We start from the raw sequence: 24041 nt of genomic DNA, 5'->3' as shown, positions 1-24041 counted from the left end.
CCCCGCCGCTCGGGCGTACCGCCGCCGCCGCCGCTCAAATGGAGTGGAAAATGGCCATTGGGCGGCAATGAGTTATAGATTATCTGCTCCACGTTTTGTACTTAGCTGCCTGTAATCTTCTTTTGAGTTTGCCTGAACCCCTTGCTGGAAGAATCAGGAGGGAGAGATTTGTCCTTCGCTGTATTCGCTAATATGTTTATATGATTAGACCAACTGGGGGTGGGTGGGTAGGTGGGAATTCGGGGGGAGGAGGAGGCGGCGGCTGGAGGTGACTCCAGTTCAGACCTCGCCGAGAGTCTGTGTCAGGACTTCGCACTCCCCCGTCTCTCTCCCTCTCTCCTCTCCCTCTCACTCTCTCCGCTCACACACACGCAGAGGTGCTGGAGCGCAGTCGGGAGCTTACCGGAGAATTCTGCGGGATTGTCGGGGGGCATCTCCCCTCCGTCGCCGTGCGTGGCGTGGCTCGTCCCTCCTCCTCCCCGCGTCCCCGAGCCCGAGTCCTCGCCTTCAGCCTGTCGTGGGGCAGCGGCCACCGCTCGGGTTGGGCCGGGAGATCCGAAATGTGAGGAGGGGCCGCCGCCGCCTCCCGCCCCAGGCCGCCGGTCGGCGCGAGCTATGCTAGTCCGGCGGGCGCGGGCCGAGGGGCCGCGCGCGACGAACTGAGTTGGCCCCGCGCCGCGGCGCTGCCCGCCGCCCCTCCCGCGGCCGCCGCTTGCAGGGACTCCCAAGTCTGCGCACCTCTGCCGAGCTTTTGCCTCCGCCACCCCTCTCGCTCTCATTCGCGAATTTTTTTTTCCTGAGGGCGCGTGCGGTCTGGGGGTGTGTGGCGTGTGCGCGAAAGCCCTCGCCGGCGGAGCGGCGTGCGGGAAGCTGCGGGAAAATGTTGACTTAACCCCAGGAGCCGCCCGGCGCTGGCTGCTTGGCTGCAGGCGGCGGCGGCCGAGCCGGAGGACGCGCCGAGCCGCGGCGCCGCGTCCGGCCGGAGAGCCGCGGCGCCGCCTCCCGCGCGGACCCGCCGCCCAGCGACCCGCTCCGGCCCTCCCCGGCCGGGATCGCCGCTGCCCTCGGCGCCTCTCCCCGCGCGGTCCCCGCGCCAGACGACCCTCCCCGGGGGCGCGCTCGCGGACGGAGGTAAGAGCCGCGGGAGCGAACAATGTGCCTCTGTGCCCGCTTCGGAGACCTGTTTGCTTTGCGCCTCCCGCCCGGGGGTGGATGTGGGGGTGGAGGGAGCCGCGGCTCGGTCGGGGCTCGGCTGGCGGACACTGCCCGGCGGGGCCGGAGGAGACCCGCGCTCGCTCGGGCTTCGCGCCCCCGCCCCCTCCCCTTCTGCGAAATCGATCTGCAGAACTCTCGGCCGGGGCCAGCCTGCGTCTCCTTCTCGCGGGGACCTATTGTAGGGCTCTCCGGGCATCAGTCGAGTTGCTGGGGACGCTGGGAAGGGGGGGTGGCTCGACCTACCGTCACCATGCATTTTGGGGGGGTTCTTAAAATCTTGGAGTCTGAAGGTGTCGTTCGTCCTTTGACTGCGCGAGCCCTGCGGCTCTGCGGGGAGCCCTGTGCCCCCAACCCCCCAGTACCCCGTCCGCCCGCCGGTCCCAGGCTGTAAGTGGAGCGGGGAGGCTGAGCCCGGGGACCGAGTTCAGGGGAAGTCGACAGTGGGGGAGGGTTTGGCTGAGTTGTTGCGGGGTGTTGTATCTTCTCGTCAGTGGTTAGGCGCTGTGGAGAGGTGCGGATGACGGCAAAGCGCAGCCAGATGTGGCCGGCGCAGGGGCTGGGGCTGGTAACCATTAGGGGCGGCGGGATGCGGCTGCTGGGGCGGCCCTGCGGGGCGGGAGGGTGGCGGGGTCGGGGACCTGGCGCGCCCCAGGGAGGGCGGGGAGCCTCCCGGACCCGCAGTGAGAGGGCAGCAGCGGGCCGCGCTGGACCTGCGGGAGGAGTTACGGGTGTGAGCTCCCGGCTAGCTGCGCTGCAGGGCGCCTCGGGGACTCTGGTGTGTAGGACTGGGGTGCCCGGTGGGGAGCAGCGGCGAGAAAACGGCGTGGGAGGAGCGCGAGGAAAGGGGAGCCCCCCGCACTAACCGAGCTTGGGCTCCTTGATTGGCTGGGGCGACCCTCGGGCAGAGGGGCGAGCCCAGCGCGACAGCGCCGCGGCAGCGCAGAGTCACGCGTGCGAGACTCCTTCGCGTGGGACCAGTAAAGTTTGTTCCTTTCGCCAAACTACAGGGTTTGGGTTGGGGGGAAATCGCTGGAAGGTTTACTTAGTGCCAAAGTGTCGCTGAGCCGAGGCTTTGTATTTTCTTTTTTAAAACTCTGTTCCATCGGTCCTCTGAGAGCGTAGTTGGAGGGACGGGTTCTGCGGTATAGGTCTCATCCTTTGCTGGTCTTCTGGGACTTCCCCCATCCCCCTTTATCCTTTCTTCCCTTCCCCTTTTCCCCACCCCGCCCCCCCCCTTCTCCCTGATGCACACTCTGTTGTCTCAGATTCAGACCGAGGAAATGTTTTCCTCGTGTTTCTTGAAAGGTGTCAGCCTGCTTAGCAGCCTCTCCGAGCAGCCCGGGAGCGTCTGAGCTGCAGCCACCAACCATATGGTTCCCGTTACAAAGGCCGGGTTCCGAGGCGCTCTCCTGGCCACCCTGCCCCCAATGGTTTGATTTTCTTCTGCATTCTCTACAATGCATGGACTTCTGCGCCCTTTCCCTTTCCAGAAAAGCGTAGACTGAACCGGCGTAGTCGATTCATTCATTTCCCTGTCACTGTGTATGTCTGGAACGGGCCCCACCGAGTTTGCTCTGTGCTCACCTCGAGTTGCACAATGAAGAAAGTCACATCCGTTTGGTAAATAATTACCTGTTGGGATATCTTTCTCTTACTAAATCAGGTTTGATCTTGGGCAGACCTTAAAAGCTAGACACAGGCACTATGCGTCCATAGCGGAAAAGTGGAGTCGTTTTTTGGTGACGTCTGTGGCAGCGTTCCAAGTTGTGATGGGATTGTTTTGACCTCGGTAAAGGTAACTTTGTAACTTTAAGTTCAGCGTCTTTATAATTATTGTGAATTATAAGAAAATTCACTCCTGCCCAGGTGTGTTGGGGAACTTTTTGTTGTCCCGCCCTCCAGCCTGCAGTCGGTTTCTGCGCGATGGAATACTAGAACGAATGTTCTGTTGTTCACTTTCTTCAGACGTTCTGATTCGGTCCTTTTGTTGCTTGCCTCTAAAAGACGTGCCATTTCACATCATTCTGCACAAATTGTTTGAATTAATGCAAGTGTGAATTCTTACCGTTTGAAGGGGACTATTAGCATATCAAAGGTTTCTTAGCTTCAGCTCAATGGAGAAAACTTCAGCCTGTCTTCCATTTGCTTCCAAGCGGAGGCCCAAAGGGCAATGAGAATTGTAAAGGGTAAGAAATAGGGAGGTGGATTCAGGCTCTGTTTCTGAACTTTTACTGTTTTGTAATTATGTGAGCCAAAAACATTGTCTATTGCTGTGGAACCCTTGCAAATGGCACGACAATTATTTTCTATTGATAAATGGTTTGTTCTTAGAAAACGGTGACCTTTTATTTCATGATAGTCACTGTTGCCTGTCTTTTGGGGTCCCTTCAGTGGAGGAGAGTGAGAAAGCCTTTCCTTCTAGTTTAATGCTTTTCTAAGGCCTCCACTTTGTTATATTAGTAAAATGAGAAAGGCCTTTTAATTACTTTTTAATTAGTCTATAAAACAATAGCAATTTTGTGATAAAAGGACTCACTTGTACACATAGGAAACTTTATTATTTTATATTACAGGTACTTGCTAAATCAATGGGGGGAAAAGTCATTTGAGGATGTTAAAAATTCAAAACTCCAGTGAACTTTATTAACTTCTGGTGCAAGTGTAAGTTTGAAACAGATTTCTAAGTGATAAAGACCCAAGTTTTGTGAATTCTATTCAAATGGAGATAATTCTGATAAAATATTTTCTTTCAAAAATTTTCCGTCTTGCCAAGCACAGTAAACTGTAGCATTCAGCGTAAACTTGGTTTATTTTTCTTGCTATTTATAACTTACTTGCTTTTGCTTCTTTACATTTGCAGAGAGATGTGGTCTTTGAATTTCTTTTAACAACTCAATATCCATGAATGAAAAAACAAGTAAGAACGTGTAGTTGGGTCATTTGGGTTAGTTTATGGAGAGCAGATGGGCAGGGGGAGAACTTCTGGGGAGGAATTAATGTTATTTACTTAACTTAAGAATTTACAAAACCTAGTTTTAAGATGAAAATGAATTTTAGGGAAGGTTTCAGACATGAATAAGCTAATATTTTTTATACTTTTACCTTTGATGACTGGTTGCTTTTGAACATGTATTGATAGCCTATCTTTGGAGGAGGGATTAGTTAGTAATATTCAGTCGCCTTGCTTTTATTTTCATAGTGAAAATGAATTCTAATGTAACAATTCCAGAGGAGGGAAACTTATCATTAATTGCCTGATGTTTTAACGTTTTTAGTCTTTAGTTTAATAGGGTGATAATTTTTTTTTCCAGATTAAGATGAGGTTTTTTTTAATGCCATTGAAATTGTATATCATTACCCTGAAATCATTTTATGATAGTTTATTTATCCGATCCCTTCACTTGTCTTAAGAAGTACTTTAGTGGTAAAAAAGCCCACATTGATGTAATTGCTATTATTGCACTTAAGTTGCTGTTAACTAGTCTGCTTTGAATGCAGAGTGTTATAAAGAAAACACATTATCCTTTAGAGCTATTAGTGATAATCTAAAAATTGTCTTGAAAACATTGCTCTTCATTTTATATTGTAATGATCCTGAATTCAGCAAATCTCTAAAGGTGTAAAATGCAGTGAAAAGAAGATTTTTCAACATTTAGATGACAAAATTGGACTACTTAGAGAAAAATTAATGTGTTATAGAAGAACTTCAGCTGCCATTTTCAATCACTGTGGGTTACTATGTGTTGGCAACAGAAAACGAATTTAGAAATGGAGATAGCTCTGGGAGCAGGTAGTTGGGGAGATCAGAATATTGAATCATGTGGTGTAGAACACACCAATTACTTCAAGTTTTGACTTGAGAATTTCTAATAAATATAATTTTTTCCAGGCTTTTGTCTCTGCTTTATTAATGGACTAACATCAAAGCAGGCAACAAAACTTCCACATGTTATAAAAACTAATATAAATATACAGATCTCACATGCAGGATTGCAGGTTTTAATTGAAGACAAGCACTTGGAGTTTTTATTGCTGCAATTTTCACAATCAGCAGATATGTTAACACCAGGCTTCTGGGTGTTTCCTTTTCTGAAATGAGCAAGAAGAGAGCTTTAAAACCAGGGTTTACTTAGGGTTAGAGCGTTATGTGATCATTGTCGAGGCTTCCTGTATTTTATTAAAAAATTTAAAATAGTATTTTAGTGCTTTCATTAATACAGGAATATGCAAACTGAGATTGAAATGTCTCAGAGGTCAGGAGGTAACAGAGATCTCCAAACTGTAGCAATAAAATGTTACTACTTTATTTTCTATCAGAATATTTATTTGACCTTGCTTTTGTGAGTAAATATCCAAATAGCAGTTTATTGGCAGGGACAGTATGGAACGAAGAGATCATTGCAAATTATTCTAAGGTATGGGCTCAACGCATTTATACCTACCTAAGAGGAATCCGTTTTCATTTCAACAAGAATTCATACCACTTGCCTAATTGCTGATGCTTAAAAGCACAGATTAGGTATATTATGAGTAGGAAGGAGGCAGAGCTTTAGAAATGGAGGAGTTCAGTGTCATATCAGGTGTGGTTTTTACAAAAAAAGTTTCTTCGAAGACAGTAGCACTTTTGCCCCATAATGTTCACCATTATCTGATTTTGAGTTTTGAAGGGAGAGGTTCCCACTTGACATCTGTCTGCTTTTCTGCAGAAAAGGTTCCTGGGCAGTTCCTTGCAAGGTAACATGTTTTAGAAATAAAAGGCATGCTTAGAAAAAAGAGGTTCATCAGATTATTAGCATAGAATGCCTCGCTAAATTTCCATTGATGATTTTGATAAAGCACTTCAGCTGCTAGACCTGAAAAATGACTTGAAATCCTGTTCATATTTTGGTCCTATCTCTTTCTGTGGTTTCCATGTTCATTCACGGTACCTAACAGCTGTTTTGTAGCTATCTTCAAGAAAAGATGCCTTCTTATTTTCTGTTCCTAGTTAATTAAAATCATAGTTCAGTTAACTTCTTTCTTATACCACACTGTTTTATAGCCCTACGCAAATATCCACCTCTTCATAAAATTCTTCATTGACGGTTGACTATTTGAAAAATGTAATCACTCAGATTATTGGTCATTAGACCTGATGTTATCAGGAAAATAGATTGAGATTATGCTCTAAAATCTTTTTGCCGCTTAAGATGCTGTTAGATTGGTCAAGTAGTGATTGTTATTTTTTTAATGCTTTAAGAAAAACTTGAAGAAAATGATTTAAACACAGAGATGAATAGTTAATTATTGGAATTAGGGAATTAGAATCCTAAAATAACGACATCTTTCTCGACCTAGTGTGATTAAGTTTTAAAGGAATAACTAGGGTGTGTCCTTCCTAAATATTACTCAGGACTTCTATGTGGTATTTTAAATATAGTATGTAGGTTTTGTTAATAATGTTAAATATAAAAATCCCTTATAGTAACTTTGGTATAAGCAGTCATTTTTTTAGGAGAGTTTTGGTTCTAATCAATCAAAAATACTTGAAAAAAGTCTCTTCGAAGGTCTTTTTTATCTGTGTGACTAAATGGGGACAATAATTTGTGGATAGCCTTTAACAATATATTCTTACCCAACATTTTTTTTTAAAAACTTGCTTTTAAAGAAAAATCTCCTCTATTTGACAAATGTTATCTAAAGAAAAAATGTAGATTGAATGAAAGAATCAAATGCTTCACATCTTCAAATAAAGTGCAGCTTACAGCAAAATACTATTGATTGCTTGGGAAGCCGAAAGCAAGTTTAAATACAATGTGTTTAATTACAACAAAAATGCAGTTTTATGAAGTAATATAGTTTGCCTTCATAGAGGATTTTATGCATTGTGTGGTGGTAAGTAAAATCCCATCACAGTTGTATAAATTTGTTCAATTACCAGAACGGCTAAAAGAAAAAAAATCAATTTAGGTTGAAAAGCAACAGAAATTAGATTACCTTGGTTTGTAGGAACTTGCCAGCAGTGTCTGAATTGCTTAATAATATCAAAAGTTGCCATGTTTCTCAGTGGAGGGATGTTGGCGCCTGCTCTAATATGCAGGCGTTTGTTCGTGTGCACACACTGGATGATTTTGTTTCATGAGTGTTTTCTCTTTTTGCCCTCCATTGTAGTTTTTATGGAAGCTATTGTATGACACCCGAGAAACTGTTTCTACCTGCATACTCTGATCTGTCTTAGAGGTTTGTCTTTCGCAGTTGCTTTTGCGGGTCTCCAGAATTTGTGATCAGTTGATATTTCAGATGAGTGGAGTGAAATAGCAGATGTAATTTTACGAGTCAGAAGGAACCTGCTCCATCAAAAGGGATAACTAGGTTGTTATCAGCAACCGAAACATATTTGGGAATTTTTTATTGCTGGCTCTCGAGTTATATTGAATTCTAAATCTTAAATTCTTGTAGCAATAAAGGAGCGTGGAATTCATCACAGCAGATAGCCGGGCACCTGTTTTATTACCACCTTGATTAATTCTGGCACCCAGATTTACTGAAGGGCAGGAGCAGGCTCAACTGCGCTCAGAGCCACCCGGCTGTTTTTAGGTCATGAAGTCAACTTCCTGGAATTTGTGGGGAAACCAGTTGAAAAGGGAGGACAAATGTCACTTTAAATAGAGATGTTTAAATCAGATTTCTGCCTGAGGGTAAAATTTAGGTCTGTTTTAGCCCGGATGTAATGTCTCCCTCTACAGAGCACAGCATTAATCACCACCTGACAAGAAAATGTGTGCAGAGCACCACGGTCCCCCGTGGGTGCTGGCGTTGACTTTTCCAACCTGCGAGGAGTACATTATGGACATTAAAATTCAGACATGGGGATTACACCTTAAGCTCCGAATTTCAGAGTCGAAATTAGCTGTCTTAAATGAACCTACGTAAAGCTGAAGAATCTTTGGAAGGCTTCTTTTTTTTTTAAGATAGTTTTAATACTTTCATAAAAACAGAAATACAAGGTTAAAAGGCACTCAGGTTAAGCAGAAGGTAACTTTTTGGAAAATCTGATCAAATTTTAATTCTGTTATAAGAGACATTAAGTAACTTAATTTTTTTTTTTTTTAATCTGCCAGTAGGAAAAAAGAAATGGAGATTAAAAACTCTGAGTTCTTGGCTATGAAAGATGGGAGAAGTTGAAAAGATGGTTAACTTTAGACTTAGCATCAGTTCAAACACGTATTTAATTTGTTAGAATGGAACCAGCTCAAGGCCTCTGTCTTTTTCTGGATGAATCACAAAAATCTTCAGCCATGATAGTAGGGAAATAAAAGCATCATAAGATTCCTAATAAAAAAAGGGTTTAGTTTTGGTCTTTCAGTTATTAGATACGTCTCTTTAACCCCTTTCTTGGGCAAACGTATAGACACATTTACCTAATATAAGCATAATATAGTTATTCCTTTCTCTTATATATATATTAATATTCAGTGACAGTTACTGGTTAAAAATTAGCAAGTTTAAAACGTAAATTGTGAATGATTAAGGTGTTTCTTTTTAAACTAATTTTGAAAAGGACATTATTTATTTAATATCTGTTTTGTCCTCTAAGATATTTCTTGCCTTTTCCTGGAGAAATGCTTTACTATCCACACTTTGAGTCCTTTTGTAAGTATTTTTACATCGGTCTACACCTCAAACAGATTATTGCTCTGGACTTAAATGATAGAAGAATCTAACCCCAATTACTGCCAAAAAAGGTGCTTCGTTGCTGGGGATCAGTGAGGTGACCTTGCATTTAACTAATACTTTCTCTTGTAGGGGGTAGTAAATAGTTTATCTATAGAGATAGCAAAAGAGAATTCTCTTGTTTTCTTTACAAAGTATGTTCTGATTTTAATCATTTATTCTTAATTATAAGCACTGACAGCAGTGTTCCATATAAAGGGTGAGCCATTACAAGATTTTAGGTAAAGTCTTTTTTTTTTATTTCTTTTTTTCTTTATTCTTTAGGTAAAGTCTTTAGTTGATATAACATTTCTGTTTTATGTAGACTACCTTTACTTAATCATTTCTCGACTTCAATTTACATAAAAAATAATCAAAAAATGATTTTTCCGTATATCTTTACTTTGGAGCATTATCAAACTGGTACTTGCTACACAAAAACTTGATTCTTCTGCTCTAAAAGCCTACTTTTTTTTTTCAGTCTTTGCTACTGCAGTTTTTGATTTAGAAATTGTACAACACATTTCTTACATGATGTTTTTTCTGTTCATCTTTTGTTCTTAATCTAGGGATGCTTAATGGTATATTTAAGTTCTTACAGTTCCTGGTTTTCCTCTGGTTAAACACTCCTGTTTGTGTTCTTAGTCTCAGGATCCTTGCAGCATATTTTTGTTCTTAGAATTCCTGGCTTTCCTATGGTTAAAGCCTAACACGATTTGGGAAACATTTATTTTGATAACATCGTAGCCCTGATAGCATAGTAATTGTACATATTTTCATAGAATTTGTTGGAGGCTTAAAGTAGTAACTGAGAGAAGATACACTGTAAATTGGTGTATTGAAGATTGTATATATCTTGTTTCCTATTTTTAAAAAGATGAGCAAACTCTAAAACCTGTGATTTTGCTTCATATGCCTCAACAAAAATTATACTAGAATGATGATGTCCTACACATTTTCACTTTTCCTAGTTCACTATTTTTGCCCCTTTCAGCATTCTGTCACGAGGAGGACAGTGTCTGGATATTAGGTGCTTCTCCTAGATGGCTCAATAGATGATTAATAGGAAAGTTTCCTCCCTTTGCTTGTTCTGTTGCAAGCACTCTTGATACCCAGAGCCTGCATGGAAGAAGCCACTCTCCACGTTGTTACTGGTGTTAAACTAGGTCTGCATCCTGAAAAGCTAAAAATGTGTGTAAAACAGAATTTGTCCCCTTATTAAGCAAAACAAAACCCCATTTTAAAATGCTGCTTATTTGCTGTTGCCTTTTCCCCCACCTTATTTGTTTGATTGGAAAAAAGAAATACGACTGATAGCCCGATGATGTTTCTGTATGTTTCAGCATGAAAGTTAGCGTATCTTTATGATTTTCACTTGTCTAATAAGAAACGTAGTTTTCAAAAAATTGCTTTGTATAAAGTCTGTCACTTCATTTATAGGTAAGTCACTGGATTTGCCTCAGATTTTCCGCCACTGTTGACATGTCATAGAGGCAGCGTGTGCGTGATGAGAGGGAACGGTCTTAAAGGACAGTGCATCCAATATTCATCTACACATTGTGGCAACACGTTGCCCCAAGACTTTGGAACTGTTCTTAACTTGCCCTTTTTGGTCCCTTGGCAGAGATGTATTCTATCTCTGTATAGGTGGGGAAAGGACTATGGCAGGAGAGGACATTGTATTAACAGACATCTAGAACAAATTCTGAAAAAAATGTTACAGAAAGGTTACAAAGCATTTTGTCCTATCCCAGATCCCTTTTTCTTTTTTTTGTATTGAGTTCATGACAATAGATTGTTCAGGAAAAAGGACTCCCCACGTGTAAGTTTTAGAATCAATTAAAATAAGAAAGTATATTTGTTCCTGCATCATTTAGAATTGATCTTCTGTCTTTCACTGTAAATCAATCCTAAGATGCTGCCTTCGATTACTTAGTGTTCTGAAGATGAATCAGATAAATGGGGTGGGGAGCTCTGATTGGGGCGGCCTGTCATTTCAGGCTGGTGCTGTGTAAGCAAATGAAATGTTTTCTTTTCCTTGAGATTCACTCTGTGTGAGAGGCTTGTGGGTGACTTTGTGAAAAGTTTGTGTATCCTGTCTGCTCAGGCTGCCTTCTTGAGCAGGCTGTAGGATGAGGATAATCATGTCGAACCACACATTTTCAAGGGTAGTTATTTTAATCAGATTAATTGGTGAGGAGGAGGGAGAATGCCACATAGCAGAGTAGGATTGCTGCAAAATGGTGACCTGCATTTATATGTAGGCAACTGCCTGCATGTTTCAAATATTTTTGCTAACCCTTGTTATTACCTGCAGAGGGAGCTTTTATATGAGACAAAGTAATCAAGGCACTACAAATTGACAATTTCTCTTCTGAAATGTATATTTTGTTAAACATATTTTTAAATTTTTGTTTTGGCAAAATTGTTTCAAGAAAAGTAAGGAATTTTGAGGTTAGGCAAATGATAGTGAAATTTAATATACTGAATGCCCTGTGTGGTTTATTTTCTGTATTGATAGATTACAAATTGATAGATTACAAATGTGCCTTTTTGCCTATTTTTAATGAGCAAAAATAACTTGAAAGATAATACATCAGATTCTTCTTGAGATTTTAATTTTTAAAAAATGGTTGATTAAAGCCCTATGAATATGACCACAGAACTGTCTCCTGTTTAAATGTCTAATAGTCGTGAAAAGAGAGACCTCAGCCTTTTATGTAGTTTTTCAGGTTATATAAAATATTCTTAAACGATCAGTAAACATAATGTAGTAAATTCCCTTACTCTACCTTTAATTCAAAGATCAAGGTAGATGAAGTTGTGTGTGCTTTTCTCCTGAAGTAAAAATGATTGCTTTGGATTAATGCCCTTTGCCTGTAATAATGGACAAATTAGTGCAGTGACACTTAAGAAAACTACCAGTAAGGATCTAATTTTAAATGATTTGGAAAACTGCTGACTAACTTGGAAAGAAATGAATGCAGGCGAAATGGACAGTACCTGACTGAAACCTGAGTTCTTTTCATGAACTCTCTGCTAAGCTGTATTTCTAAGGAATTACAAGCTTCGTAGTCACCTGAGTTTGTCATTCAGGTGTTTTGGTAATCAGGGCAGTGAGCCTTTGGAGCATTCAGATCTTTTTTAGTGAGCACGGTGTTTCATAATGCCTCTCCACACTCATTGTGCCAGGGAATTTAATGATAGGATATATGAAATTCTATAAAAAACCAACTCCAGTCTTTTTGTTTTCACATTTTGGTATAGAAATGTTATTTCAGAATTTGCTTGTAGGGAGTTTTAAAAGAGAAAGGTTATCCACTTCTGCATCTTTGAAAAAAGATGGAATGGTTCCTTCTGCTTATTTTATCAAGAAATGAAATAACAAATAAAATTATTTATTTTGTGTTTTAAAAGGCTTTCTACCTTAATGAAATCCACTGTTTTGGATTTATTATTTTATTAACTAATATTTACTAATGGGAAAAGCGAGAGTGTTACTGTTACACAGCATAACCCTCTGAGGAAGGAAATTTGCCTAATAAAGAGATTTGTGGTACTGACATAGGCTTTTGTATAAGTATTACTCTCAGCATGGTCCTGAATTATCTTAGGCACTCTATGCTGCATTTATGCAGAGTGTTTATAAAACAGGGTAAGAATATTAGCAACAGCAATTATACTTCAATAGGATTATGATGGTATGGTTTACAAGAGTGTACAAATACTTCTTTCCATGGAATTATTGATAGGTATCCTTTCCTGCTAAGTTTATGTCTTAAGTAATATGATAAAAAGATGTTTCTTGTTGTATTTGGTATTTAACATGATAGGTACTGGAATGGAATGGAATCTGGTGTTACAGTTCATTACCACTTTCCAATAGCACAGCCCCCTTCCCAGTAAGGTAAGGGTTACTGGCGAATTTGTTCTAGGAAAATTATGAGAGGCACAGTAACTGTCGCGGAGTGCATAATAACTTCTGTGAGGTTATTGGAAAGGCACAGCAAGGGTAAGCTCTAAATGTTTTGTCTCAAATTTGAAGGTAGATGACCTAGTGCTTTTTAAAACAGCAAAATCTGAATGTATTGCAAAGAAAATGTCATCAAAGGTTGATCAAATTACTGTTCTCATAACCGTGTTAATGGTAATCTCTTACATTGGGGATGATTATGACAACGAAGTTACTTGATAACTGCTTTTCTGTTTAAAGTAAACCCAATAGCCTGTGCAAATTATCTCAGGAATTTTTATCAAATAGTCTTGATTAATGATAAACAGGAATATGAATTTATGGTGTAACATTCTCTGTTCTTCTGTATGTGTATTATTTAGAGCAAATGTATAAGTATCGATTCTTTTGCATCTATTTGAGCAGACTGGTTTTAGGGGAAAAAAGCTACATGGTAAATAGACTATGTTACGAAGAATAATTCTCCAAGAAACAGTAATAGATGGTAGAGAATAGATTTGAAATAATTTTTAATGTACATTTCATAAAAAATAGAAGTCTCCTATACAAAGACTGTGTGCTTTTATAGTCTTCTTTGGACTGAAAGTCAAATAATTTTGATAGATAAGCATTTTAAATGGAAGTTAACAAAACACAAGATAAATCCTTAACATTCAAAAATAAATAATATCAAGAGTCTAGAATGCAAAATTATGGATTTGTATGTTTTAGTAACCGTATTGGGAAAAATAAATATTTTAAATTGCCTTGTTATTCCCAGGATTTAAAAACTAAAAATAGACAAACAGTATCCGTTTCCTTTTGCCTTTTGTAGGTTTCAAAGGTACTCCTTTTGTTTGTTTGATAGATTTTCTCAAAATGAAATCTAACAACGGTATGAAAAGAATACTTTTTATTTTGTATATGGTAGGCAGTAGATTTTTGGGGGGATTCACATGCTATTGCTAATTCAGAAGTACACTGAAGAGGGAACGTGTTAACATCTTAGAATATCAAAATGTCTGTTGTTTTTAAATGAACATAAATTAAAAAATTTCCCCACATTTTCCAAAAATTTAAGCATCATAGTAATACCTTCATATAAAAATAAATACAACATCTAAGGAAATATGTAAAATGCAACAAAAATACCGATGTTTTCCATTTACAGATAACTTTGCCTCTGATATTCTTGTAATTTACCTATTTTCGTATAAATACGATTGGTGGAAATTACCTTTCTTGAGATTCATGTGTAAGAAGGAAAAGTTAAAACCCATTCCGTAAAATTAATCACTAGATTTTAATGTCCTAGCTTAAAAATATTAACTTACATTTAATGATCTTTAAATCAGATGATTGATTCCAAGCAGAAAGATGGCTGCTTATGAGCTTGTCAGAGGCCCTGAAAAGAAGTTAGTTTGTGTTCAAGAAAAAGACTTACCATATCCCAGCGTTTTACTACTTGTCAGGGAAATCATAACAAATTCTCTGTTATCTCTTAACACTAATTACCGTCCACAGTAGCTTTGGCTATTGCAAAAATAAAAACATTACTTGGACCTTTGAAATTATTTGAATCGCACTTCAAGTACATCCTTGTTTTAGTGTTTTGCAATGTGGGATTCAGATAACAGCTGCAGCCCAGGGAAGTATCAAGAATGCATTCTAAAAGGACTTTTCTATCATTTTAATCTCCGTAGGAATTGGGATTGACAGGTACTTCATAAAATATTTTATAGAATTATGGTGACATAGAATTTGTAGAAATAGGGTGGCATGGAATTATAAATGATCTTTATACTTTGCCTTTTTTAATAACATAGTCATACCTCCATCTCTCTTATGTGTTTTATTTTTTATGAATTTGCCTGTTCTGTGTTACTAATGAGAGGTATGTTAAGTCCTCACGACATTTCAGACTGCAAACCTGTAATTGGTTTCATTGAGTGAGAATAGATTTAAAACAATTATTATTCAGTTAGTATTACATGATTAAAAAAAATCCAAGAACAAAGCTTAAGTGTTTTAGAATTCACATTTTCCTAGGGTTACAGTTTTCAAAAACACTGGGGATTGATTTTTTAATAGTTTTAAGAGTATTCCTAAAGAAATTAGGATAAGAGCTCTTTAGGACAATACTAAATTGAACAGTTTGTGCTACAATCATTGGTTAGTATTTTAAGAATATTGAGACTCTTGTAGATTAGAGACCCTAATAGCCTGGTTGCCGGTATTGCTTGTTAATTCTGTGACAACCAAGAGGAACATATCGAGAAGGTTGCCAGTTAAATCAACGTTAACTTTTAATTGAAAACAAACTACAACACAGCTTTGATTTATTAGCTTACTTTATTACAATTGATTTTGTCTGTTTATAAAGAAAAAAATCACCATGAACTCTTATACACTTACAAAATTGGTATTCCACAGGTGGTAATATTCCTAGACATTTTTTGCACTGTTCTTGAGAGTACTTTGACAGTGTTATGTATATTGCCTTACCCCCATAGAGTATTTTCTTCAGATGTTGTTTTAATAATTTGTTAACTGTGTCTGAATTGATGATCCGGGAGCTTTCTTTTTCTTTTTGTTAGACCTCCCAAGTAGGCTGCTATTTGATTCACTAACATGAGTCAAGATGTAAATTTAGTGATTGTTACTGAATCCACACTTTTATTTAATGTGGAGTTATTCTATGGTGGTGGTAAGATTGTTTTCATGTGACAATATATATTTAAGCCCTCCATAATTACAGCACGTCTTCCTGTGTGGCATCATTAAATTCTTTTAAAAGATACTTTTAACGTTTAGAGTGAGTATTCATTACAACATAGGAGTGATCGTTTTATATTTGCCTACTTTTATTTAAATGACACAATATTACCTGTACTTCTATGTGTACTTTTTACATCTACTTTATTACATGTATTTTTTTTTCCTCATAGGAAATAGAGAAGTTTTTCATTGAAGCGTCTTAAATGACAGTTTGAATACATATACGCCTTCTTCAAATTAAATTTGTGTTAATAAGTAGAAACATGGTAAAGGAATAAATCGTTTGTAGATAACAAAGATTTGTATGGGCAGCCGCATCGCAGAGTTACTGCTTTGTTACCTTTGTTACCAACATTTATGATAAGGAAAAATACGTGTCAGTTCTTGGCCAGGATTTAGCATTGTCTTGGTTGCAGTTTTTGGCTGAAAATTATTAGGCTCTGCTGTCTAAACTTATGGATTATTTTCATTGTATGTAAGACTTAAGTATCTATGGAAACTCTCTCCTATCTCCTTTTCTTTTAAAATCCAAGAACTTAGATAAACTTCTATGATAAAATGTCATTAGTTTATCTATATTACGTAAAAGAAATTTGAAAAGATTAACAAGTCTATACAAAAAAAAAGTCTATACAAGATTATAAAAGAATGGACTTTTAGGTAGGGATCTATATAATGTTATCAGTAATTAAAGTGGCAGGAATGTCAAACAAACTGTTAAGAATTCCATGAATCAGGGGCAGCGCCTGTGGCTCAGTGGGTAGGGTGCGGGCCCCCGTATACCAAGGGTGGCGAGTTTGAACCCAGCCCTGGCCAAACTGCAACAAAAAAAATAGCCAGGCATTGTGGCGGGCACCTGTAGGGGAGTCTGAGGCAAGAGAATTGCCTAAGCCCAGGAGTTGGAGGTTACTGTGAGCTGTGATGCCTTAGCACTCTACCGAGGATGACAAAATAAGACTCTCTCTCTTAAAAAAAAGAATTGCATGAATCAGTATGTAATTTGGGCTAATAGTTAAAATTTTCTTTAATATTCATTATAAAAGTTTTGTGTAGTATCATCACTATACCACTCCGAATTTTCAAAGCTCTTTGAATATTAATTTCTTCCCTATCCAATTGACTTTAAAAAAAAAATTTGTATAGTTTGGGATTTATTGAGGGAACAAAGAATTAGGTTACACTGATTGGCCAAATTGACTTGTTAACACTGAGTACTTATTATTATTAAAGCTTCCAGTACCTTGCATCATTTTAAAAGTATAATCCAAAATTGGAGAAATTTAAGTGTTAAATTCCAGATCAAAATTTTTTTAAAATCACCTAGTATGTTGGTATATACGCAGATTTAAAAGTAGATCTTCAGTCCCATTTTTTCTTTTTGTAAGATTCATGAATAGGTTGAAAAATGCTTCTAAAAACCCAGTGGAAATCAGAAGCTTCCTAGGGTTAGTAGTGATATGAACTTTGAATTTTATGGATTCTTTGCCAGCATAACAGATAATTAGTTGGGTAATTAGACTGGTGCAGCTTTTGTTTTATTTGTGTGTGTGTATAAAACAAATTTTAGGAAATGTGGAAAATAGTCCTTAAATCTAAAGTATAATAATCAAATTTATCTTGGTCTTTCAAAATATTATCCAAATACCTAATGATGTATTTGGCTGTTTAGCTGAAAGGCAGATCGCTCAGTCTCTAGTTAACTTAAACTAACTTCCTACTCATAGGGACATTTAGAGGGCATAATAAAGACCATAAAGGTAAATCTGAATGAGTATATCTTGATTTTCAGTGGCCTTGTCACTCTCCTTTGTTGTACAATGAATGTGTAGTTTTCTCGAGGCCACGAGATGGTACCAGTTCTCAGCCGGAATGATGTACTTTTTGACATTATCCTGCTTCTCACTCCCAGATTTGATAAACAAGATCGCGATGTGCATTATTAAGAGAAATTTTGCTATGTAAAAAAATTCTTTTGAGAGGCCAATTAAAATAAAAGTCACACTCAGTTTATCTTTTCAAAAAGTCTGATTTTTTTATGTGGGCACAATGTCTTCAAGTACCCTTTGCCTTTGGAGTTCAGAGCAACTGTTGCCTTGCCCGCATAGGTAAGGGCTTGGGTGTACTTTAATAATTCCCAGTATTTATAATGTCTTAGATTTTGTTTTCAAGATGTCTTTTTTGATTCCCTAAAATGCCTCAGAGGTTATTTTGGCAGCACACATCGTTTAAAAAAAATAGATAGAAATTCTCGTACTGAGTTTGCCAAAATTACCAGACCTTTGAAAATATACATTTGCTCCCTTTGGTCTTAAATCGGTATTTTTAAATATTTGGTTGTATTTTCTCCTTTCCAAGAATTATTTTAGCTATAAGCATAGTTTATCAGTTTACCACTCACTTAAATGTTTGAATTCTATTCATTTTAGACAGACAACCATTTATTAAGGTCCTGCCTGGAGAGTTGAATATTTGGTTGTATTTTCTCCTTTCCAAGAATTATTTTAGCTATAAGCATAGTTTATCAGTTTACCACTCACTTAAATGTTTGAATTCTATTCATTTTAGACAGACAACCATTTATTAAGGTCCTGCCTGGAGAGTTGTACTGGTATACAAGGACAGTACTCACTGCATCCATGAGAGAACAGATATTTGCACAAATCATTGTAATATCACTGGCCCTGGTGCATATCAAATGACCTGTCAGAATGAAGCATGGAGGGAAGGCTGTGGAATACGGGGTGGGTCGAGCGAATTCAGAGTGGGTAGTGTGGATAGAGACTCCGGCTAAGCAGACCTGAAGGCAGAGGATGGCAGGACATAGTCTTCTTTGATGAAGGAGTTTCATAGGTAAAGAAAGGTGTGTAGAAGTGAAGTGGGATGTTTGGGGTATGTTTATAAAGAGACGGCTCAGCTAAGAGACTGTCAGGTAAGGCCATAAAAAGTGGGAATTGCTAGAATTCAAAGTGCTGTAAATGATGAACCTGAGTAGGGAGCTGCTGGGAGAAACAGAGACCTCATTGGAAAGTGTGGGTGATAATCCTTGGGGAGAGGCAGTGGCAACAGACGGATGTGGGAAGTGTGTCATGGTGGGATAGAACTTGGTATCTGACTGAATGTGAGGTTGAGAAGAGCAGCTGGGAATCAAAGCCCAGAACCCAGGTGCTAGCCAAATCCTTACCGTCCATGCCGTTATTCTGCGTGAGACCCAGGGAGAGGTCTATTTTTCTGATGATCCTTTTGAGGTGCGGGTCTTAAGGCTGAAACCACCAGTTGCCTCTTAGATTGCTTCATGTTGATAGGTAGAGTTTTTAATGTGGTATTTTTGAAAGAATATAATTTAGCTTCCTTTTTAGATGTTTAAACATGTTTTAGAGTGTATACCTGCGTATGTTTAAATGATATTCATGTTTTTTCAAATGCTTATGTGAAGTTAAAAATTGCATTATGTGGATTTCAGGCTATGTGGGCTGGGTTTTTGTTTTATTTGTATTTTATTTGAGGTTTTTTTTTAATATAGAAAGTAATCAAGACTGTATATAAAAGTCAGCTGTTATAATCTGGTGAGAGAGTGATCTTTTTTTTTTTAAGGTACGTTTGTCAATGTTTAGCCTTTTAAGACATTCTTCATTGTTCAGGGCCATTTTAGAAACATTCTTAACAGCTCCTTACTAATTTGATGTTCTTCGGTTTCCTTAGATACCAACCTTTCCCTTTTCAGAAAGCTTAGGAATCTCGGTGCCCTCAGAAATTTTTCACCATTCATTGCAGTTTATCTTGGCTTTCTCTTCTCTTATCGTAAACTTCTAAAACGTATTTATCTTACTGGTACATAGGAAATTTCCCTGCTTCATGCAGTTCCTTTAAAGAGGAACAAAATCTCTTCCTCGGTAGTTTTCCAGCCCTTCCCACCCAGCAGCAGTTTGTAGGTTTTACACCGATCCTCTGTGTCATGTTAATTACGGGCGGCGAGCCTGAACACCATCCGAAAGCAGCTATCAGCACCTCGCCAGCCATCGGTGACTCGCTCCGTGGGCTCCGGTACAGTGTTGTAAATGGTTGTCGCTGATGACAAAGTGAAGACCACAAATTGTGCTACCTAGCCAGTTATAGATTCCTCTCATGGATAAGGGACTGATAAAAGTTACAATGGAAGCGCTGTAATACTGATTTTTCTGTTTTAATCCAACGCTATTCTTGCTTTCCTGTAATAGAGAGAGTTTGTGTTACGCAGTTACAGTGCTTACTGAAGCTTCATCCCTGGAAAGCTGTCAGTAGATAGTGGTTGTTACCATCTTTATTGGTGTAGATTGAACTCTGGATCACTTACTTCAGGAGCCTCTGTCTTTGGCATTCATTTGCACTCTTCAGATTTTTCATCTTTCTTTTTTTTTTTTTGGAGGAGGGAGCTCCTTTTTCCTTCCTCTTCTCAGTTCTGCTTGGAGGTTTCTATGATTTTGTGTTACGGGATTTTCTCTCAGTGTTGCTGCCCTCCTTAGATGATCAGTCAGTGACTGAGCAGCCTGGCTTTGATCAAAACTGATGTCCTGATGATGAAAACAGGAAGAGCGGATGTCTGTCTGTGCACCTGAAAATACCTGTACTTTTTGCTTGTACTTTTGCTGTGCAATTAAGCAAAAATGATTCATAATTTTTCCTCAATTTACTTTTGTAATCTGGTGCTTGGTTTAGGCACCAGAAAGCATGCATGTAGGATTCCTTTTTGTAGTTCTTCGTGACCTATGGTCACAGCTCCAAAATACTTGCTCCCAAATCATCCCAAACAGTAGGATCCTCCCTTGGATTAACAGCTTTGAAAAGAGGTCAGGAGAAAATACTTGTCAGAACTGTGTCCTGGTGTGGTGGCTGGCTGCTCCTTTTTTTCTGAAAGGATCAGTCATGCTGAAGTAGATTTGCATCAGGTAATCAGCATGAAATGAAAGGAGGGTAACTAAATAAGGTTGTTGATACTGCAGTGCAAAATTTATTTATTTAGTTAGGGAAACTATAAAAACATAAATCCTGAAAAAGATGTTTATAGTGTAAAACACATAAAGTTCTGACAATCTTTTAGCAAATCCATTGTCAAACTATTATCACACTGTGTAACCATCTATCTAGTCACTTAACCTGTGAAACGTTATATATAAATCTTTAGCACAAAATGCCCAGATGTTTCATAGTAGAGACCTTTCTGGTGTGCAAGGAGCACATCTTCCACAGTTCATTTTCTTCAGTGGGTAATTGTAGATCACAGGTGGGTTATCTCCACCTTTTAATAATGAAATGGTAGTTTTTTTAGGGGACAATTGTCTGCCTTCCCGAGTGTCTTTTGGTGACTAATGTTGCAATCTGATTAAAATAACATTGTATTCTTTCATTCACTGAAGAAGACGGTGGCTATAAATTGCACTATAGGAAACTGAATAGTAACGGTAGTTTGATTTAAAGTATTAATAAAATCTCAATGTGTACATCAAGCTGTGGGTTTTCAGATTCTCATTTAGTGAAACGCTACAACAGTTTCTTGTATTTAGTTTGATGACAGCTACGTGAGAAAGCGCCTCTTACCAAATTAGAGCAGATATGTGGGTTTAGAGTCTAATTATTAAAACCTGTTAAGTATCGTATTCAATATTCAGACAGCCTTCTAGAGTTATTGTCAATGTTGTTTGATTTGTGTATTGGCGTTTCATATAGAGGTGAGATAGCTCGCAGTAGACTGTTGAAAGGCATTGCCAAGGTTGTCCTGTAAATTTGGAGTAGTAAAAAGAGGCGGAGTTTTATTTGTTTATTCTTTGTTCTGAATGGGGATACCAGTGTCTTCTATGTGAATGTTGACCTCTATCTAAACAGTTTCACTGTTAAGAGAAGTTTTACTGATGGAAACAGTATTTTATACTCAAAATATTGCCAGAGAAATGTGTAAATAGGGAAGCTTGCCTTGTCCATAGTTTCACAGGAAAAAATGATCTCGTATTTGTGGTCTACTTTGATAATGTCTAGTTGGTTTTTACACAAGCCCAGTTTTTATTTAAAAGTAAAAATTTTGAATACCTATACTTAATGTAGTTTGATGTCATTTCATAGCTTATAGTGCCATACATGAAAGTTTTGTATTATTTTAAATACTTTAAACTGTAATTGTACTTATCAATACTATTCAATTTCTGAGTATTTTAGTGAAAAGCTTCATTCAGGGAGGCAGGTTTTATTTCTCTGGTAATCGGGAAAGGCTTTTCTGCTCTATCAGTTTTACAATGAGGAGACTGAGTGGTTTTAAAATTTTTTCTTTGAGGAGTTATTTGACTTTTACAAATTGCAAAAATAATAGAGTATCTTATGCCAAACCGCGGTTAAGTTAAACGTCCTGAAAAAGGAGTCATTTTTATTTTCCGTCATAAATTGACACTCTGCTATTTAGTTAAGCATTTAATTAAAAAAATAGTCTTGTTTAGAAAAAAATCCTTGAAAATTCCTGTTTTAGGAGAGCTCTGAATTAGTTTCTGGTTTTCAAAATTACGTTTCAGGTTCGCCCTTGAGATTCTGGATTCCATCTGCTTTTCTCTATCCGTTCACTGTTCATTTATATCACTTCCCATAGTTGAGTTCATTCATTCATGCTCCCTTCCTTTCTTCTTTTCCTCCTACTCACCTAACTTCTTCCTTCTTGTGGAAAAACATTTATCATATGCCAGCTCTTTGCCAGGCACTATGGAAGGGTTATACTACCTAGTAGGACAGTGCTCAGTGACGTTACAGGTGTGGAACCCTGCAGTCTGTTTTCAGTTAGCTCACAAGCTCTTTTTTTGGGGGGGGGGGACATTGTCTCACTATGTTGCCCTCTGTTGAGTGCTGTTGCGTCACAGCTCACGGCAACCTCAAACTCTTGCGCCTAAGCAATTCTCTTGCCTCAGCCTCCTAAGTGGCTGGGACTACGGTCACTTGCCACAGCACCCAGCTATTTTTTATTGCAGTTGTCATTGTTGTTTAGCTGGCCCGAGCCGGGTTCAAACACGCCAACCTTGGCGTATGTGGCTGGCGCCATAACCGCTATGCTATGGGTGCTGAGCCAGCTCACAAGCTTTTGAAAATGATACTTCAGATACTTTGTAATAGTGGTAAGCACTTGTGCAGGGACCACAGTGGCACTGTACCCTTAGGTGTGGTGGACCTTCAGGGAAGGATCCAGTTAGGGAAATAATGGACCTAAACGGAGGCAGGGAAAAGGAATAGGAAGTAGTTGGTCCTGGGACAAGTGGCAGAGGGGACTCCAGAAGGAATTGCAGAAATGTGCCGAGAAAGTCCTAGCGAGGTCCGGTTAAGCCTCCCAGGGCCCAGGAGTGCAAAATTTAATTACCGTAATACGGTATAAAAAAGGAAAACCAGACGTAAGTAAACGACATTCATTCTCAAGATTAGATATGTTAGCTAAAAAAGACATTTATTAAAAATGTTAATATTTTCCAGAAAGTTGGTTAGTTCATTGTACATTCAGTGTAGTGATCTCCAGGATATTACACTACTCATCAAAATCCAGATTAAAGGGGAAAAGCCATGGTCCACAGGAGCACGTACTCTGTTGATTTCATTAATTTATGAGAGATATATGTATTTTTCGTAAGATTTTTTTGTGTACTTGTTTCATTTCTGTATCTGCCGTATCTTTGTATTACTTGAGTATCAGCTCAGAGCCTCCAACAAATTATGTATGCAGTAAATCCTTTCGGCTTTGTTTGAAGAGACTTACGTTAAATGTCGGAAATTTTAACACAAAAGACATTTTACAAATAGTTTAAAAGCTTTAACTGATGAGAGTCATAGGTAACCCAGTAACAGCTACCATACAAATGTCACAACACAAGTCCTGCAAAAGATCATGGCCATAGTGATCTGTGAAGCGGGGGAGGCTTTTTCCATTTGAGGCTGTCAGGTTGGTTTTTTGGCTATAAGATGTTTTTATTATTTTGTTATTTTTAAATTTTTTTTCTTGTTTTTTTTTTTTTTTGAAACAGTGCCTCAAGTTGTCACCCTGGGTAGAGTGCTGTGGTGTCACAGCTCATAGCAGCCTCCAACAGCCCTCTTGGGCTTAAATGATTCTCTTGCCTCAGCCTCCGAAGTAGCTAGGCGCCTGCCACAACGCCTGGCTATTTTTTGGTTGTAGTTGTCATTGTTGTTCGGCAGGCCCGGGCTGGATTTGAACCCTCCAGCTCTGGTGCATGTGGCTGGTGCCTTAACCGTTTGAGGTACAGGCACTGAGCCTTATTTTTTATTTTCATTGTTAAATTTCTGAATGTTTGGGGGTACGTGTGTTTCAATTATATACTTTGTTTTTTGTATAGATTGAGTCAAAGTTATGAGTGCCTGCCCTTCACCCAGAGACTGTGCCCTCTGCCCAAGAGGC

The 24041-nt window shown here is 39.0% G+C and overlaps 1 protein-coding gene across 7 annotated transcripts in view; it reads left to right on the top strand.

The window, feature by feature from the left end:
- Positions 1-24041, top strand: part of ADGRL2 (adhesion G protein-coupled receptor L2) — a 206000-nt gene that overhangs the window by 799 nt on the left and 181160 nt on the right. The gene's annotated exons all lie outside the window — the stretch shown is intronic.

Source organism: Otolemur garnettii, unplaced genomic scaffold (genome assembly GCF_000181295.1).
Source record: "Otolemur garnettii isolate 467f Iridium unplaced genomic scaffold, OtoGar3 scaffold00010, whole genome shotgun sequence".
NCBI classification, from domain to species: domain Eukaryota; kingdom Metazoa; phylum Chordata; class Mammalia; order Primates; family Galagidae; genus Otolemur; species Otolemur garnettii.
Note: the sequence above shows the minus strand (reverse complement) of the source record. Positions and strands in the feature narration are given on the sequence as shown.